General features: G+C 39.8%; 1 protein-coding gene across 9 annotated transcripts in view; it reads left to right on the forward strand.

Moving 5' to 3' along the window:
• DAB1 (DAB adaptor protein 1) overlaps window positions 1-16440 on the forward strand; it is a 771291-nt gene that overhangs the window by 486738 nt on the left and 268113 nt on the right. The window contains exon 1 of one of the 9 annotated variants that reach the window (XM_081946499.1): window positions 14844-14981. The exons of 7 other annotated variants lie outside the window; for them this stretch is intronic. The gene's annotated coding sequence lies outside the window, so the exon portion shown is untranslated. Of the gene's footprint in view, window positions 1-14843; window positions 14982-15164; window positions 15392-16440 lie in introns of those variants that run through there. One more of the 9 variants, XM_081946498.1, reaches the window with a different exon arrangement.

Consider the following 16440-nt stretch of genomic DNA (forward strand, 5'->3'; position numbering starts at 1 on the left):
CCTGTTTATTAGTTGCTCTATTCCTCCCCTGCTGTTCTATTAATATAACGAATTGTTCACAGGTGCTCCAAATGAGGTTTAGATGATCATTGGGAATGTTCTTACCAAGCACGCCAAATTAGGTAGAGCAGATGCATCAAAACCACAACAATCCCAATAGGGAAAAAAGTACAAAACATTTGTTCATGAAGGTCATTGAGCACAAATGGCTTACTAACCCTAGGAACCATAGAACAATTTAAAAGAATGCCTTCAAACTATGTAGTGGAAAAGCATATTTCCATGTGTCCAGCTCAATGCTAGAGTACCACAAACAATGATATCTATTAAGAAAATAGTCCATTTCCCTTAGGGGACTGTACCTCAGACTATTATTATATACATTTATGCTTTTTTCACTACTTGGGCAGCAGCTAGCAAAGAAATCAGTGCTAAATGTTAGTGAGGATGAAATATGTTCTAACACAGTTGATCCCACTTATCAAATTTTAGTTTTAGACGGGCCTTCCCAGCTTTGTGTCTTCCTGATATGTGGAGATTACAATTCCCAAAGATGCCAGCCTGCATCAGTCTTCTGTCATAGTCATATAATTTGTGCAGGAATGGTAGAATTAATTGAGAAATTACTCAACTGTATATTGCAACGTGAGCAAGAAACAGTATAAAACCAAAGAATCAAATCCGAAATCCAAAACAATAAAATGTGCAGAGCAATTAATTTTATGAGACTTGAGGATTGATTTACATTGAACGTGCGCTCGTCCCTTGTTTGATTACCATTTAGGGCTCAGCAAACAAACCAACACAAGCTCTCAAAAATAATCCCAGATTAAAATAAGAAGAGAGGCAATCAGTACGTTTTCTTCATCACTACATATATACATGAAGAAAGCATGGGTAGAAATATTTGACTTTTTTTTTCTGGGAGTGACTTCTATGTTTTGGATAAATAAGAAGGTCAGAAGCATTAGAAAAGATTCTTGTTATAACCTCTATAGAAGACCATTTCAATAAACCAGAAAGAGGCTGTAAAAAAAGCTAGTCTTCAGGCCTTAAAGTATACAACTGAAGCATTCAATAAACAGATGTAATTGCATTGTGCAAATATTTGTAAAGGGAAAAAAATATAATGGAATCCAGAGGCAATCTGCTTCTACATACAGTGCATTCAGAAGTAGCTCCCATGGTGCTCAAAGTAACTTTGTCCCAAGAAAGGACATCGCCTCCTTCAGTGAAAATGTTAAGACACTGCAGTTGTCTAAGAAGCAGATCAGCCCACTCAGATCTAAATGTTTCATCTGGACATAGTTCACATGGTATTATACAACACAACATCTGCAAACTATTTGATACTTGGATTATTTAGATAATGTCCAAAATAATGTTTTAAAAAAATCCACCCATTTGTGTCTACATTTTAAAGATACAAAGTGGGATAGGCAATCATTCAGAACCCAGGGCACATTTGGAATTTGGAGAGCAAGCGATAGAAGCAGGGATGGTATTCACTTACTTTCCCTACCAGTTCGCAAATCTGCATGCATCTCCCTCCATTCATGTGCTGACTTCCGCGCATGCACTTTGATTGTGTGCGCAGCTTGCACGCATGCCTGCGGCTTGAAAAAGTGCCTAAATAGGATGGCATAAAGTCGGGGCAGGTAGGAAATAACCATCAAAAGTCAAAGTAGTGCCCTCAAATGTTCTTTAACTCCTCGTTGGATTTTTATGCTATCGAAGACACTGCTGAAAATAAATATGATTATTAGAGGATGCTGCTTTGCTTTACCCACATCAAGGTACTATTTATTAGATATGTTGAATTATTTTTGAATAACGCCAGCCTGCTGGATATTGCAAGAGGTTCCTAGGAAGTATTTGTGACTGCAAGCATAATAATCCTCAGGGGGAAGGGGTTAAGGCAATTTTTGTGAAATTGTGATTCCTTCCCACCCCTTTTAAAGTTCCCCAGATAAGGTTTGGAAAATATAAATAAAATGAAGCTGTTAGATTATAGGCATCTCATGCAGATTTAAAATAATGATAGACTGAGTGGCAATGAGGAGGCAATTTTTTTCTGCCTTTTTAGCATGCTTTATGACAATGGGGGATGATCACTTTTCTCAGATTATAGGGCCGTAATGGCGAACCTATGGCATGCATGGCCAAAGTGTCACACAGAGCCATGTTGCCTGGGACTTGCAACGTTGCCCATTCCTCTTCTGGGTTTCTGGTGCACATGCACATGAGATGATCAGCTGGCATGTGTGTGGCAGTGCCAGAAACCAGAAGAGCTGTTTTTCTGTTTTCCGGTGTGAGCATGTGTACTGGCCAACTGATCGGTGCATGAGCATGTGTGGCAGTAACTGCAAGACTTGCTGGCTGGCATGCATGTGCGCACTGCAAACCACAAGTTCATTTTCCGGCATGTGCATGCCCTCTGGGAAGCTCCCCTTCCTGATTCCTTCCTGCATGCACCGATCAGTTGGCCAGTGCACATGCTCACACCGGAAAACAGACGAGCGTGCATATGTGAAGTGTACGTGCACCCAACAAGTGCTCTCTTTTTAGCACTTGGTGTCAAAAAGGTTCGCCACTTTTATAGGGCATATTTAAATTTAAAAACATTTTAAACAAAGAAACAAATTAATGAGAATAGGTGAAAATAGTAGAAAACTTAGAATACGTGAATATCTCATAAAATTCGCTTATTCTTTTAAAAACTTTTCAAAAAAAATTGGGGTAAAAGAGTTCCATTTTCATTGGAAAGGTGCTAAATGAGGCTGATGCTCTGTTGCCAGTCTTTGCCTAATACTTCGTCTTAATTTCATTATTATTATTTTTCTGTGAAGGCCAAATACTAAAACAAAAGGCAGAATTGCATAAGCACTGAGTAAGTATATCACTGTAACTTCTTCTGCATTGCTGAAGATTAAAGTCTGAATCAGAGCTGAGAAAAACTCTCTGAATCTTTTCCTTTGCTGAATTTCTAGTTAAAAAACTGGTGTATATTCCCAATTTATTATTTACATTGGGAGAAACATTTCAGTTATCACTAATATTCAGTTATCACCGTTCCAATGAAAATAGCAGCTTCTAAGAACAATTTTCTACCCCACTTTTCTGGGTCATAGTTCACAGGTTTTTTAAAAAAAATCAAAGAAATCTTAGAAGCTCATGCAACTTAACATAACTTGCTTAATGTAATCATCAGCATGGTTTCATCGTGTTTTTCTGAAAGTAGTCCCTCAAAGAGCAAGCAGGTTCATAAAGAAGTCACAATAGCTGGATAAGGATTATTCAAATTTGTATTTATATGCACATGGTTCAATATTAACAATATTTTGAGGATAATTTGGTTTTGTTGGTTTACAATAGGAAATACAACTATAGAACCAAAATAGAATATTACAAATGCATGAAGTTTATTTTTTTTTTAAAAAAAGGAAATGTGGAATGCAAGAGAAAAGATACTGGAAAAGGCTGAGAGCAAGAATGTATCTTCCTAACAATTTACATTTAGTGTGCATGTTATATGTGATAATAAATATTAGACTTATACATACACTATATTGCCAAAAGTATTCGCTCACTTGCCTTTACTCGCATATGAACTTACTGTAAGTGACATCCCATTCCTAATCCATAGGGTTCAATATAACGTCGGTCCACCCTTTGCAGCTATAACAGCTTCAACTCTTCTGGGAAGGCTGTCCACAAGGTTTAGGAGTGTGTTTATGGGAATTTTTGACCATTCTTCCAGAAGCGCATTTGTGAGGTCACACACTGATGTTTATGGCTGAGTTGCTATCGTTCCCAAACACTTCCACGTTCTTATAATACAGCTGACAGTTGACTGTGGAATATTTAGGAACGAGGACATTTCACGACTGGATTTGTTGCATCCTATCACAGTTCAATGCTGGAATTCACTGAGCTCCTGAGAGCGACCCATTCTTTCACTAATGTTTGTAAAAACAGTCTGCATGCCTAGGTACTTGATTTTATACACCCATGGAAGTGATTGGAACACCTGATTCTGATTATTTGGATGGGTGACTGAATTCTTTTGGCAATATAGTGTACTTAAACCATGTCTGGATTTGAAAGACTTTTGTACCTCAGCAATAAGACAAGATTAATAAAATTTGCAGCAGATGAAGTTTCTGGAAAGTCACTTTTCATCAATCAAGGAACCAGAAAAGAGAAATCTGGGAATTTAAGTCCATTCCTTTCACTTTTGAGACTAAAAAAGAGTAGGTAGGGAGTTCTTGCAGCCAGTATAGATTGTCCCATATACAATAAAGATAGATAACGTAATTGAGATTTTAAATGTTATCAATTCATCAGATTATACCTGGGCATAATTATCCTACAAAGGTGAGGTACAAAACTCCTTTAGAAGTTTAGTAAGTAGTAGCAGAACTGTATAATTCTGTATTTGAGCAAAAGCTGCTGGCTTTGATCCAGAAGTATGTATATTGGGTTCAGCTTTGAGTAGTACTCTAGTGAAAATTCTGCAATTTTAATGACCAGAGAAGTGGCGGTTGCTACAGTAGTGTCCAAAATTGTGGAAACCGTTTGGGAAAAGTGTACAGAATTGTTGAGGCTTGATGGCTAATAACACCACTTTTGGGGGGGAGTAGTACCATAAAATTATATATCAATGGAAAGATAATTTAATCAAGAATGTAACGCAATAACATTTATGAAGGATTTGCTATTAGAATAATAGTTATAAAGAAGAAAAGTGAAACACGTAGAAAAAATGAGATATACAAAAATTAGCACCATGTCAGTTAATATTTAGTGGGATAATCTTTAGCATGAATTGCGGCCTTATAACGTCTTCCCATGGGGGTGAACCAACTTTTAGTTCTGCAGCTGTTATAATGTGGAAACCAAGATTGAATAATTGCTTCTATTGACTGGGTTTTATTTCTGGCTATATTTGGCTATAAATTTTCACGGAATACAGATAATTGAACAAACTTTGTTTCATTACATTCTTGATTACATTATCTTTCTATTGATATGTAAGTGGTGTTATTAGACATCAAACCTCAAAAATACACTTTTCCCAAAAGGTTTCCACAATTTTGGCCACTACTGTACATTCTGCACATGGGGAAGGAGAATGTTTGCATATGTAGAAGTGAGACTTTAGAGATGAAGCTGATGGATGCATAGAAACACCACAGTGCTATGACTGTTGTTGCTTTTAAGTTGTATGAATGGTTAGCATTGGGACAAACTCTTCATCACATTGCTGCTTCCCTATCTATAAATAGTCCTTGACTCATCTGAGCCCAAAGTTTCTGTTGTCAAATGGGACATTTGCTAAGTGAGTTTTTACAAACTTTTATGACCTTTCTCGTCACAGTTGTTAAGTAAATTGCTCCAGTTATTAAGTTAGTAACACAGTTGTTAAGTGATTTATTTACTTGTCATAAGGTGACAAAAGGTGATCAAATAATCCCAGGATGCTGTGACCGTCATAAATATGAGTCAGTTGCCAAACATCTGAATTTTGATCATGTGACTATAGGGATGCTGCAACAGTCATAAGTGTGAGAAGCAGTCACGTGGTTCCTTTTTTCAATGATGTTATAACTTTAAATGGTCACTAAATGAACCTCTGTAAGCCGAGGACTACCTGTATTCCTGTCTACCCATGGAATGTGCTTAAAGGACTTAATCCACCTTCCTGGAGGTGGGACTGTAACTTGCAATTACTGAATTATTTCATGTACTAAAGAGGAACAATTTCTAAGTATTGCATAGTTTAACCACAGCCTATTTATTGAAAGAAAACAAGGAGTCTTCATCACTGCTCCATTCACAAAGCAAAAAATCAAAATATTTCCTTGAAAGTGCACCAAATCATATTTCAACTACTGGGCAGAGTTATGCACAAGTAGATATAATGAACTTCTTAACCATGAGAAGCAAACCCAGCAAAAGCATTGTATATCAAATCATCAGTGCTATGAAATATCAGGTTGCGAATAATCTAACAAAATTACATTTGATATTGTATTTTGTGGCAGTCCTGATATTGCTTTTCCGGGCAAAAGCAGCACAACTAGAAATGTAAAAATTCTCTTTGTCTCATCCACTGAAGCAGCAAATAAGATGCTATGAAAACAATAGAAACTTCTCCAAGTCATGCTTGTTATACATCGGTCCAAGTGGAACGTGAACAGATTATCTCTGTGAAGATGCCATTAAGAGAAGATATAGTTTCTGCAGCCAACATGTCAAGTAGATTTTCAATTATTGCTGATGAAACTGCTGACATACCCGGAAATGAGCAATTGTTAATAGGAGTACATTTTATATACTTCTGGTACTGAAAGCATTAAAGTTTCTTTGGTTTAGATAAATTCAATAAATTGAATGGTATCACCATTGCTCACTTAGGTATGAGAACGCAAATTCTTGACTAAATCTAGGGGCTATTTGGCCAAATATACTGTGGTTGTTGTCCTACGGCAAGAAAAGAAATTGTGCGCAGCTGTAATAAGAAATAGATATCCCAAAACTGCTTCTGTTTCCCTTGCAAACATAGATTTGATTGGGTGGAGAATTATTTCAAAGCTGCATCTGAGATAAGGCATTCAGTTGGCATCATTTCTTTTTCAGTGAGAGAGCAAACAGACAATAGTTTATTTAAAGTGTTCAATGACTAAACATGGTCAACTGCAAAATACAAGAACAACATGATTTTTCCACCATCTTTGCAAATATTTTTGATCAATTGAGCAATGATTGCTGCAACTTTAGGGAAAGCACATTACAACGCACAGGATATATGTCTTCAAGGATATCAACTTTCTGTTTCTTTCTTATTATAATTTCAAGCCATTCAGCTTAATTTCATGCAAGTATACAAACTTTGACAAGGCTTTCTAAAGATCTCTGTTAGGGTTACAAGAAGACACATAAGAGCTGCTACAGAAATTCAACAGTTAGCAGTCAAGGTGGCCACTGATTTTTACATTCCTGGATGATGCGGTTTATAGAAATACTGCTCAATCATATGACTCAATGGTGGGAGAATACTTCTATCATTCAATCCATATAGCCCATTTGAACTGAATAATATTATCAGTGGAACGCCAGTATTTTTCCAGAAAGCAAAAAAGCCTTCATTTTTTTCTCAGTTCGCCCAATATAAATAGCAAATCCTAGAGATAAAGAATTCAAAACGAGGATTGAAAACAATATTAATAAAATTATGCAGTTGAAAATATGGAAGCTGAAGTATACACCTGGTTTGAAATATGGACAAATATCATAAAAGCTAGAAAACTGACTTTTGAATTTGCTGCAACACGTTCATCTATTTCCTTCAGCCAAGTCAGCAGTTCTGATCTATTTGACACCACCAGTAGCAACCTATACAAAGGAAAATCACTCAGAACAACCAGAACTCTGAAAACCTGGTTGAGATCAACAATAGCAGATGGCCTATTATCTGGACTTTGCATGATGAATGTTTGCTGAGGAAGATTAATGAAAGCAAGGACAAGCTACTTCAAACACTGATTGACAAATTTGGGCATGATCCCAGGTTTCTACATTTTACCTGTTTCAGTAATAGCTGGTAAGGTATACACACAATTTGATCACAGATTTGACAAGAGATGACAATATGTACTCCTATGTTAATACTCATTCAATATTAAATATTTCATAGAAGAAATCCAGGCTGATTAAGCAATGATTAAGTTTTTAGTTCTTGTTCAGTGACTTCAAAGATCCTGGAAACTGCTTAGGGACAATATATCATGTGTAAATGACTGAGAATATGATCTCCTCCAGAAGACTTTGAAGCCAATTTAAATATGTTATCATTTGTACTGATATTGTGAAACCTGTCAAAAAAGTCAGTATATTACTCTTTTGCATTTTATGGTTTTATTTATGATTGTTTTAACCCTAGCAGGTAAGATGCCTGGATGGATGGATGAATGGATGGATAGGTTGGCAGATAGATAGATAGATAGATAGATAGATAGATAGATAGATAGATAGATAGATAGATAGATAGATAGATGATAGATGATAGATGATAGATGATAGATGATAGATAGATAGATAGATAGATAGATAGATAGATAGATAGATAGATAGATAGATAGGACTTCTTAGAATTGTATATTTAACTAGTAGTTTTATTGTGCAGTTATTATAACATGGAAATCTTATTATGATAGAAAACGGTCAGATTTTCCAATGATACATCGCAAACTTTTGCAGTCCTTACTGCCTACTTTCTGAGTTCTTTCATTGTAGCAATAACTTAAAAAACAACAACAATTTCTTAATTTCCTAGCTGGCTTAAGAAAACCGGAATTTATTTATTTTTGCCTGAGATTTCGACCTTTCATATTCAGGTTCCTACATCTACTTCAGTATTCTAGCACTGCTGTTTGATGGCCTAAAATAAAGAAGCACTACAGGGTAGGGCGATGCAGCCTTTAATGTCCAAGAACAAGGAATAATCTAGGTTTCGATAATAGTAGCATATAGAGAAAGATACCACATGTTGCATGAGAGACTTTTCCAGCAGGAATACAAGCCCTATGCTGACATAGTATTCTACTTACTGAATAATTAAGAACCTTCTGCTTCTACTTTTCCTTGGAGGTCTCCCATCCAATTACTGACCGCTTCCCACTATGGTTAACTTATAAAGTCTGACAAGAGCAGAGCCCAAGGTAGAATACCTATTTAAACATTTATTTGGGTCAATGACACATTTAAAATCCACTACTCTTGACTAAATGTACAAATACAAATATAAAAATGGAAAATTGGATTTGACCCAAGCGGAAACAGAAGCCAATTTATTGCTAAAGAAAGACAATCATTTCTTTCATAGATATACAGTAAGAGGATTACTAATATTCTTATATTTGTTTTTTTAGGCTATCTGAAGGGTATTTTTGCCAAAAATGTGTGGGCAGAACACATTTTACAATATCTTATCATTTCAGGATCGCATGTTCAATGTCAAAAATTCAAGTGACCAAAGTACCCACAATATTATGCACTATTTATATATCACCAACTCTATGTAAAGGGACATGGTGGCTCAATGGCTAAGACACTGAGCTTGTCAATCAGAAAGGTCAGCAGTTCAGCGGTTTGAATCCCTAGTGCCCCACAACAAAGTGAGCTCCCATTACTTTTCCCAGTTTCTGCCAACCTAGCAGTTCAAAAGCACGTAAAAATGCAAGTAGAAAAAATAGGAACTACCTTTGGTGGGAAGGTAACAGTGTTGTGTACACCTTCAGTGTTTAGTCATGCGGGCCACATTACCACGGAGACGTCTTCGGACAGTGCTGGCTCTTTGGCTTTGAAATGGAGATAAACACTGCCCGCTAGAGCTGGGAGCGACTAGCACATATGTGCAAGTGGAAACTTTACCTTTACATTTTAACTCTACAGTTTCTTAGCAGTTTATAACATCTTCATAAACACATACAATGAACCAGTAAAATTATTCAACCCTCTATTGGCATCCAAAGTTCTAGCAACAATGCAAGTTCCATGAAATAATTTCATTTTTAGTGCTTTCGTTAATGCCATTGGGGAGGGCACTATCTGGATCTCAGGAGGCACTAATTCACCCCACCTACTCCTGTAATCATTAAGCAGAAGAGACTTCAGTAGAAATCAAGTGTGAAAAAAATAATAAAATAAAACATCACTTTTGTTGTAAAAAATATTTGAGGAACAAACAGCCTTCTCCTAAGTTCCTTTTATAATGCAAAAGGGGAGATATGGTGGGAGATGGAGAGAAGGTCATTCTTTGGAAATGTGGGACTACTGTTTTACACCAGTCTCACTTTGAAGCTCCTCAGTCTCAGCCTTGGTACCTATCAGCATACCTTCAGAGATCCTGGTTATTGGTTGCTGCTTTTGAATGTTGGCTCTGTCTGTAATAAGGCCTCCCTCACTAGTGACTTAATCATTGGTGAGAGGGCCAACCTGTCATGTATCATGAGACCTGGCTGGGGAGGTTAATGTTGTGGCCCGCCAGCAGCCAGTGGAGCTGGCAGCAGATTCAGACAGTGAGGAGGTTGGGGAGGAACATGGGCCAGTCCTGGAGTCTGGGGAAGGCTCTGATAAAGTAAAGTAAAGTAAAGTGATGAGGGCTCTGTGTCGGAGGCAGAGAGGGGGCCAGAGCCATATGTCAGTTATCAGCTGCCTTCAGAGCCAGACATCAGTCAGGCAGACACCAGCTGGAGCCTGTTCATAGTGTGCGCATACACAAAATTGCCAGACGAAGGGTTAGGGTTAGGGTTAGAATAGCTGAAGAACACAGGGGTTGACTTGGGAGTAAGGCCACAGGTGGACGATGAATGGCCCTTCCCAGAAGAAATAAAAGAGGAGCAAAAGGGGAGTGGAGTTTGCAGGAGACAATTAGTTCACTTAATTGGTTTGTGACTCTCCAAGACTCCTTGCCAACTTTTGCAGATATTGGCCTGTCAGCTTTCCAAACCAGATAAGGTCTGTGACTGTAAATCCTCCCTTGAAAGACTTTGCTGGATGTGAATGAGCAGAATTCACAGTAAATTAATAAAAGGGGTTTTTGTCGGGACAAGGAGTTTGCTTCATGCTCTTGGGAAGCCTAGGTCACAACAGTTAGGCAGGTAGCCCTTTTGGAAATATCCACAGCTGGATGGTGGGTATGGCAACAACCAAAATCCTGGGACAGGGATAGAAGTGTGGCAATTGTCCTTCAAGAATTTATTATAGCTTCCATCTTCTGAGTTAGGTAGATACACCCAGGAGGTCCTACAAAACAACACAGGGCTTTACAGGTGATAACCAGTACCTTGAATTGTACCTGAAGGCAAATCAGCAACCACTGCCTTATATTTTTTAAATAATAAATGTTTTATATTTTTATTGAGTTTTTTAATTAAGTATGTTACATTGCCCAGAATCACTTTTTTGTGAGATAAGCATATAAATTTGACAAACAATTAAAAAAATAAAATTCCATATATACTCATTAGAAACCAAATTTTGTTAAATTAAAAGTGTTACATTTGAAAATCAATGTATGTATAGATTTTCATGACAGAACTGTGTTAGTGTAATGCTTGTTTCTCTTGCTATGGGGAGAAATATTCATGTGCATGTAAATGCCCTCATTCAATTATCTTCAATGTAAAGCTATGAACTAAAAATATTTTGCATTAAATTGGAACAGATTGCTTATGGTAACTCTTGCATAATGAAAGGGTACAATGAAAAATTGCAATTCAAATTACTTTTCAAGTCTGTTCAATTTTATTTTAATTTGTATATAGAAAATTGCACAGTATAATTACAGCATGCTCATTTATTCATACCAAATCTCATGAGCAAATTATATATATATAAAATACAGCCCAGGTTCAAATCCCAGTAAGGGTATGGGTAGCTGATGAGAGCTAAATAGCTTGAAATAGATCTATACTAGTCTCCCTTTATTTATTTATCAGCACAAATACAACACAAACATAGCAAAGGAAACACAAATACAACATATATATATATATATATATATATATATATATATATATATATATATATATATGTGTGTGTGTGTGTGTGTGTGTGTGTGTGTGTGTGTGTGTGTGTGTGTGTGTGTGTGTGTGTATGTATATGTATGTATGTATATATGTGTGTGTGTGTGTGTATGTATGTATGTATGTATGTATGCATGTATGTATGTGTGTTACAACCCCTGGTATGCCCAAATATGGGAGGGAGCTCACTACTCCCCCTTTCTGTCCTTCGGCTCATTACAGAGGATATATTTGTGTTGTATTTGTGCTGATAAATAAATAAAGGGAGACTAGTATGGATCCATTTCAAGCTATTTAGCTCTCATCAGCTAGCCATACCCTTACTGGGATTCGAACCTGGGATGTGTTACATATTAGGCAGATTTGTTAGCCACTACACCACAGGCTCTCCTCCTTTTATCAGCTAAGCCAGGGAAATAGGTATGTATTTGTGTTGCAACCCCTGGTATGCCCAAATATGGGAGGGAGCTCACTCCTCCCTCTTTCTGTCCTTCGGCTCATCACAGAAAACCATCCAGGCAGAAACCCATATTTTTGGTTTTCTGTGATGAGCCGAAGGACAGAAAGAGGGAGGAGTGAGCTCCCTCCCATATTTGGGCATACCAGGGGTTGTAACACACACACATACATACATACATACATGTTAATGATTTTAGTTTAATTATTAGTTAGGGGAGCACTATTGAAATGTCCTTCATTAGTCAAATGCTGCTGTTTAAAAGAAACCAAAACAATGTCCCTCTTAAGAAAGCAGTTTCTTCTCCTGATGTCCATTAATATGCAGAGCACGGGTGTCAAACTTGCAATGTCATGTTGTCATCACATGACATATTGTGACTCCCCCCCTTTGCTAAACTGCCCAGGGTGGGCATAGCCAGTGCATGATGCATCTGGCCCGTGGGCCACGAGTTTGACACCCCTGATGTAGAGTATCCATTAATATCTACAGAGCTAGCACAGATGATGCTACCTAGTTTGGATAATGAAAACAACCAAGCTTAGAGAGCACAACTTATATCTGCATTATGTATGGCAGGGACTGAGAGGGGCATTTTCAGTTGCTGCTCTGCAGCTTTAAAATTCTCCACCTCTCTAGCTTTCCTTTATGAACTTCTTCTGACTTAACAGAAAATAGGATTTTTTTTTCATTTATAACTTGAGTTACCTCTGGACCGTATAAATGGTAGAATAGTGTTGCACACAATTCCTACAATAGGGCCTTAGTTTGAACCAGCATATTCTTTTTTTTTTTTTAAAAAAAGTTAGTCTTCTAAAAATGTGCATAGACTTTGCAGAAGCTGCTTCATACTGCTTGAATGTTAAGAAGGGAAGCTGGTGGACCTGCTGTTCATTTAATCCTTTATGTACGTTGTGAATGGTATGGGCATATGGCCACATTGGAAATTTACATGGCTCTAAATTGGTAGTCTAACATATGATAATAGTGTAACTATTACCAAAGAAATTTGGTCCAAGTTCACAGGCGTCAGGCTAACTCTTTGCTAACTTAATTTTTGAAGAAGCTTTTTGATAAGACAATACTTTGCCTAGTTTCTTTAGTAGAGATTCTTTCAGGAACTGATATGAATGCACATCTCTCCCCCTCTCCCCCCCTGCCTATAGGGAGTGGAGAAGCTGCTATAACAGAATAGGTTTAATGGGTCGTGAATTCTGCATTGAAACGATAGCTTCTCTATAACTTCTGCTCTGCTTTCACAGGCCCAGTGCTGAGCTAGAGATCTAGGCAGTAGTAGACCTACTGCCTCAACAGCAAGTGCATTAGACTACATATGCTCAGCTCATTGACTCTGAAGGTAGCAGCCTTAAATGCCTCATTAAATTTTCATGGGTGACTGAGAGGAGACAGGAGGAAACAAAAAAAAACAAAAAAACAAAAAAAAAAACAAGTCCTTCAGTTGATTTGTTCTTACAGTATGTTTTCCAGAAAGGGAAATAAATAAATAAATAAATAAATAACAACACTGACATGAATAATCCACTTCTCAAGAAATGGTCCATTAGGAGGATTCCCACTCCCCGCACATCACACTCAAAATTTTATCTTTCTGCAACAGGGCTTATTAATGAAAAATGGCTGACTGTTACAAAGAAGTGTACAAAGGTGCAAGACTATGAAAGAATGAGTCAGAGATCTGATTTCCCCTCCTGCCCCCCCCCCCTGGAATATGTCTTGCAATCAATAGAATTTTTCAACAGATCTCTTTGTAAATTAAGTTTTCTTTAGACATCACCGGCTCATACACGGGCTGGCGAGCTCGTGGTGGGAAGAAACCACCTCCTTGAAGGCATTAGCATTCACTCTGTTTTCTTCGTCTATAAACAGTATGTGTAACTATATATAATTTCCCAGCAACTCTCTTTAACACCACCATTTACGAAATCGGCAAATTAAAGTTAGTTTCTTTCCAGGTGTTATTAGCACCTCCCGCTCCCTTTTCACGAGTGGAATGGTGGGGGGGGGGGAGGAGAAGAGAAGAGAGAACGGAGTAGATGCATTTGCGCGGCCGAAAAGCGACGGCGATTACGCCGCCGAGATGCCAGGCGGGTGGAGAGTTTTAGCGGAAAGTCTGCGTCCGCTGGCAAATCTTCCCCACTCTCCCTCCCCCTCCCCTCGATTCCACGCTACTCTTAATGCGATTCCTTCCACGCAACACGAGGGGAGGGGCAGGAGGAGGAAGAGAAGGCAAAACTGCAATTTCTTGCAAAGTTTGTCCTCGGTTTAACGCGTGTATGTGGTGTGCGTGTGTGTGAGAGAGAGAGGGGAGAACGGGGCTCAAAACGACTCGCGGTCGCCAACAGGCTGGAGATGAGAGGAAGGGCTCAAAAGGGTGGCGCGAGCTCGCTTCGCCTTTCCCGGGTGAGTGGTCGCGTGAGGGGAATCCGGCGCGCTCTCTCTCCCCCTCTCTCTCCCACTATCCTTTTCACACGCCGGAGACACCCTCGCGTCGCTTCGCCCAGAGTAAGAAAGGTGTTTTTTTTCACACATACACATACACACGCGCGCGCTCACGCACACCCACCCACCCACCCCTCATTTCTCGAAAAGGGAGGAGGGGCACCTCAGGCACAACAAGGCATCCTGCTTCGCCTTCCCCTCTTTTCCAGGCTGCCTTCGGCTTAACGCCGCCGCCAGCGGTGGCCTGAGAGGGGGCAGAGAGGAAGCGGGAGGCGGATGCGCCCGACGAGCGGAGGGGGTGGGTGGGTGGGTGTGAGAGAGAAATGGAGCGGCTGGCGGAGAGGCGCGCGAGCTGAGCCAGCCAGCCGGGCGCGCGAGGCGAGGCGAAGCGAAGGAGCACGCGGACACGAGGGGCCACCTCGCTCGCCGACCCTGCGCACCATGGCCAGGAGGGGAAGGCTCGGCGGGGCGAGGTGAGTCTTAAGGGGGCGCGGAGATTCCGCGCAGCGCAGGAGGGTGGTGGTGGCGGCGGCGGTGGTAGCCCGGTTCGCATTCCGACGGGTCTGGCTGGCTGGTGGGCGCGGGTGCATCGTCTGGCAAACTCGGGCTGTATCCCTGACCTTTGGAGATACCTTCGGTGCCAAGTCACCCACCCTGCTCCCGCTCTCGGCTCCCGGGCCTCGCTGGGCACGTCTTAAAAGTCGAGGAGCCATTGTCCGTTTAGGAAACCTCCCTGCTCTTCTTCCCTGTCCCGCCGTCCCCCCCCCCCCCCCCCCGCCAGCTCCCTCCTTTTACGGGACTTCTTCGGCGGCAGATTCGGAGGCTTCTGAGGAGCAGGTGCTGAAGGGACAAGCGGAAGGGGCTCCCTTCTCCCGAATAACAGGTGTCGTTCTTTCTACCCTTGACTTTTTTTTTCCTGTAGAAAAACAAACTGGACACGTGTATGAAGGAAGGTGTCTGCGTGTGATTGTGTGTATGTGCAAGCGCGTGCGGACTCAACAACATAGGAAATGCATGTGTTTCGCCTCTCCCTCCCTCTCCCCCCTCCCCCATTGTATTTCTTCGAGTGCTTTGAAGGTTTACTCCACTGGTTAAAGACTGGTTGATCTCTCCATCCCATTGTGACTGCCGTTCCCTCTTTTCTCCACCTGCATGCTTCGCTTTAGAAATGTGGGTGGCAACCCCGCGCTGGTGCGGACCTATGTAGTTGAGAGGCTAGAGTTTCTTCGGGAAGGACAGCCATCCTACAAAGTAGCTTAATGCAAGTAACCATTATAATGTGTAACCAAAAAAAAAAAAAAAAAAGGCCGGGAAACGTCTTGTTTCAGCTGCCTTGAACTGCTAGCTCCCCACAGCATAGGCATGATAGGAAGGAGGGTCCCCAGTAATTACTCTGGTGAGGAGAAATGCTTCAAGCTGCTCATTATTTCCCCACTTCATTACAAAAGCAGAGATTCTACAGGCACTGAAGGCACTGTTCATTCCATACTCCTTTCCAACTTGACTCTCTCTATTCTCTGTGCTCCCGCCCTTGCAAAGGAGGACTTTCTTGCTGCTCATCTTTTTAAACTGAACAGTGGAAGCTTTCTCCCAGATATGTGACATGTATTTGTAATAAGGCAGATTTGTATGCTTTGTAAGACAGACTTCTTATTCTGTTGCTCTGTCTGTGAATCTCCTGTGAAAATCTGCTTCATCTCCATAATTTTACTCCCGACTAAATGGCACAAGGGAGAGGGAAAAACAAAAATATGTGATTGTGTGATTAAAAGAGAAGAAAGAAAGAAAAAGAAAGAAAGAAGAAAGAAAGAGTCTTCAGGATCCAGGGGTTACTGTTAGAAGATTGAAGAGAGTGGAGTTTGTTGTGTGACTGAGTAATAGTTTCTTTTGTATCCTAATAGCTGTACACAATGCCATATTATTGTGACAGCA

The sequence above is a fragment of the Natrix helvetica genome (genome assembly GCF_964273705.1).
Source record: "Natrix helvetica genome assembly, chromosome: 3".
Lineage (NCBI taxonomy): Eukaryota > Metazoa > Chordata > Lepidosauria > Squamata > Natricidae > Natrix > Natrix helvetica.